Source organism: Fringilla coelebs (assembly GCF_963513975.1).
Source record: "Fringilla coelebs genome assembly, chromosome: 9".
In the NCBI taxonomy this organism is placed as follows: Eukaryota; Metazoa; Chordata; class Aves; order Passeriformes; family Fringillidae; genus Fringilla; species Fringilla coelebs.
The window spans coordinates 4,667,953-4,672,226 of record NC_140067.1 but is presented as its reverse complement, the minus strand read 5'-3'; the positions used below and the strand labels follow the sequence as shown (position 1 = coordinate 4,672,226).

The 4,274-nt window shown below is 44.7% G+C and overlaps 1 long non-coding RNA gene across 1 annotated transcript; it reads left to right on the top strand.

Moving 5' to 3' along the window:
- The first annotated feature begins 551 nt into the window (after positions 1-551).
- On the top strand, positions 552-3,726 carry LOC311156796. Its single transcript, XR_014616372.1, has 3 exons — positions 552-665; positions 1,331-1,394; positions 2,293-3,726. It is a non-coding gene; the product is annotated as an uncharacterized lncRNA (long non-coding RNA).
- The last annotated feature ends 548 nt before the right edge of the window (positions 3,727-4,274 follow it).

Here is a 4,274-nt window from a genome sequence, read left to right as displayed (position 1 = left end):
TTGTCTAGGTAAGACTTCCTTTCCAGTACCCTTACCTGGCAAAAAAAAAAAAAAACCCAAAACCCTTATTACATGTATGTATGTATTTATCACATGTGTATGTATTATGTGCAGATACAAACATTGTCATACCTGCACAAAGAGCTCAGCTCACTGCATTGTGATTTCCCAAAGCTCACTGCATTGTGATTTCCCTCTCAGCTCACCCTGGCTCCTTGCTCAAGCTCTGTCACAGCCCCTCCTGCAGTGGCTTTTCAACTCAGAACTTTTCTCCACATCCCACTTCCTCTTGGGTTTAAAGGACAAGTTGTTCTCCCTCCAGTGGCTTTTGTTCCCATGACTCTTTCTCAGACTTTTGCATTAGCCATTAGTATCCTGTTGCCCCTGATAGCTCATTGAACTTGGTCTTGAGTCAGTGCTCTTGTTTTGAGCCGATTAGAAAAGATTTCCTTTCCTTTATCAAAGCTAAACAAAAACGAGGAAATTAAATTAAATACAAAACTGTGTTTGAATAACAGCAGGGCTGTGACTTGAGGCAGGAAGCTCAAAGATAAGGCTGATGATCTGCCCAGAAGTGCTGCAGGAATGAAGGCCAGAATGTCAGGCACCATCCAGCATTTTTGTGGGGCTCCATCAGTTGTCCACCAGAGCAGTGACTGCCTGGGGTAAGAAAAGAGCATCTCTGGGCTGGGCTGGGAGGGAGGGATGTGTGCTGTCCCCCTGTGCTGCTCACCACCCCTCTCTGCAGGCTGGGAGCTGCTACCTCCATGCACTCAGGTGCTCTGGGAGGTCTGAAAGGGCTCTAATCCCTGTCCTCATACTGTCCATCCCCTGTGAAGTGAGGAGATCATTTCTCTGGAGCATTTCAGGCTGCTTCTAGGGTAAGAAATGTTGCTAAGCTGGGCATCCTTTGGTGATGTTGTTCAACAGCTTTATTGCTCATCCTTCTCTGATGCTTCTTTTTATAGCCAGGGGCAGAGGGCAAATATCCATTTATTCTATCCTTCTCTCAGTTCCCTTGGTGAGAACTGAAAACTGTCTCTACAGCTGATGCTAAAGGAGTTGGATTTTTGCTCTGCTGGAAAATATCATGTTAGTGACTCCAGCTCTTTACTGCTGTGACTTCAGCTGGAAATCAGAGTTATGGAGTGTCCATCCATCCTGCTCCTTATGGAGGTTGTTCACACTTCCCCTCCATGCTGGTGTCTGATGAAATGATAGAGGAATAACTGGGTGTGATGCCTTTAAATATATTGAACTGTCCCAAAGTTTCTCTTGCTACAATTTCTGTCCTCAGTAGGAGTTATGATGCTCATATTCTCACCAGCAGACTGAGAGCCAAGTTCAAAGCTGAAGAAGGCTCAAAAGAGAAAAGCTCTTCACTCTGCTATCAGGTACTTGGGCATAGAAACACTGGGGAGGAGTGAGAAATGCAGAGTAAGAACTGCAGGTCCTTTGGCTTCCTCCTATTTTCCAAGACAAGCAGTAAATGTTTCTTTTTAAAACACAAGTTTCTCCATCATTCTTAACTTATGTGAGCTCATTTCAATTGCACTGGCTCTAAATATTTCTTTGGCTATTTATTTTTAAATAATGTACTTCAAATTCTCTCAAGGAAGAGAATATTCAATTGAAATTCAAGGCAGAGCCCTCTGTTGGAGCACTGCTGACAGACAGCTGTAAGGACAAAAAAAGCCACAGCTCTGGTAATAAAGATAAGAGGAGCTCAAAACATGAACTAAATTCCTCTCTTGCTGTAATTCAGCGTGGTTTGTTTCTTTCAGATGAATTGAACACAGTCAATTTCCAGTCAGTATTGCAGATAATCTTTTTCTCAATAAACCATTTTGGCAAAATACCTGAGGTGGACTATGGACAGCTTCAAACCTCATATAAATGATTTATAATAACTTAAAATACGTAATGTTGCTGGACTGTTGGCTGGGGTAAGTTTGCTGGGGTAAGTTTGGTGAATAAATGTCCCCATCCAGCAAAGTTCAGCACCCTGGAAGTGGTCACAGCACATAAAACTCCTGTAGCTGCCAGCAGAGAGTCAGGGCTGAGCCCTGCTGGGAGCTGGGACACCTCCCTGTGCAGAGCAGGTGCTGGCAGGAGCTGGGGGTTCTTTGCCTCTGTTATCTCTGCCTGTTATCAGGGGGAGCCCCTGCCAGAAGGGTGGAGAGTATCAAAGAACACATTCCAGTGACCCTTCAATTATAAAGATGCCTAAAGCTGGGGACCACCTGGAAGATGAGGGAAACAGGGATGACTGATGGCTTTCTCCTCTTTCAGGGTCCTGATTGCTGTTGTCACTCCAGCCTTTCACAGCCTTATCCTGCTCCATCTCAGCATCAATCTCACAGCACGGGTGGCTTCCTGTGCCTGTGGCCATTCAGGGCTCATCCATCTGGAAAGACCTGCCACAGGGCAGTGGGAGAACTCACCTGGGCAGGAAGGAACAATGAAACTCTGCCCTAATGATTGACAGAGTCCCTGTGATCACAGCCACGCCAGCTGATAGCCTGTGTGCTTTCCTGTCCTGCCCCTGGCTGGGATACATCCTGGGGTTTGTATTTGCTGTTTTCTGCCCTCACTGGAACAGGGGAGATTGTTAAAACCCTGTTTTGATTCACTCCTCTCCCTGTGCAAACCACCACCTTTTCCTTTGTGGTATTTGTCCACAGAAGATCTGAAGCTGAAGGACAGGTGTGTTTTTCAGAAGATAAGGATGCCTTATTTTTCTTTGCTTAGCTGTTTTCCCTGAGTCCAGGGCTGGAAGAGAGGTTTCTAACTTGTCTCTCCCTGGTGCTTCTTCTCTCAAGATCAGACTTTCTTGGCATGATTTGAAATTCCCAATTATGGGTTTTTTTTTGGGTTTTTATTCACCTTTTTGGTCACACAACTAAAGAAGGGACCAGCAGCAGAACTACCCAGTAGAGAAGTGGAGGTGACTGACCCAAGCAAAAATTGTGCCCCTTCCTCTGGCACAGGAAAAAAAGAAAAAAGGGAATCACATGGGAAATATCTCAAAGCAAAACCAGCGAGAATTTATGAATTAGATTCTCCAGAATACTCTTGCTGTGAGCTGGTGACCAAAAAAGCTCTTTAAACAGCAGTGTCATGTGACAAGTGCAGAGCCTGAGACTGTTCCCCATTTGGTTTTGGTTATTTAATACAAGTTAGACTAACAGAAAGCTCTTCAATGAAAGGCCTTAAGGAAGAACATATTGTTGATCTGAAAAAGCCGATAAACAACTGGCAGCCACGCAGGGTATTTTCATGCTAAACCAAGATAAAAAGATTCCCTCCCTGTACTCCCCCATGCCCCCTTGTTTCTTTTTGGGATAATGTGAACATATGTTTTTGTCCCCATGAAAGGGACACGATTTTGATCAAGGCTTTGGCATGTCCAGCGAGCCTAAAGCAATTTTTTGCGTTTGCAAATAACAAAAATGATATTTTTAAGATTGGCAGCCTCCCACCCTCTCGGGGAACAAACCACCTCACAGCTTTGACTGTGACACACAGCCCTGCTGAAACCTGCCTGTCTCCTCAGAAGGAGTTTTATAACCAAAGCAATGGCTCTCCTCCTGCACAGTCCCACCAGGGAGCTCTTGTGCTTCACACCAAACACTCATTAGCCTGCCACAGCCTGTGTGACACTTGAAAATGTCTGTGCCACTACCTAAAGGCTCATCACCGACTTTCCTTTATTTCCAATTAAAATAAACATGTATTAAGTAAATATTCAGCGTCAGGCCCTAAATGTGAATTACTGCTGCGTGCCATTTGTCAGGCCTTGTTCTGGGACGTGTTGCTTATGATCTGCCGGGTGTTTGTTACATTTTCCCCTGTAAGAGTGTTTGGATATTTCATCAATCATGCGTGCAAGTTCCTTTGTCGTCTTTTGAAGGAGTGATGTGGTTTCATTTATAAAAACCACGTTGAGAACATGCTTCCTTTTAAAAAGTGAAACCTCTTCTTAGCAGCGCTTCATCTGGAAGTGGCAGGGACAGAAAACAACTTTAGCTGGTCTTGGGGATGATTTCTGAGTCTGGAAAGTTTTCCAGTTCTGCATGCAGGGGTCTGGTGGTAATTAGGTCACTCTCTGTGGATGCCACAAACTGAGAGGAATCCTGACAAAACCCAGGTCTAAACATATGCTTGGGCATCTTCCCCTGTGCAGAGCTGGGAAGAAGTTTCAGTGATCTAGAACATTCCCTGAGATACACAAGATGGTTTTAAGGAAGATGTGAGGGAATTCTGGTGTTAAT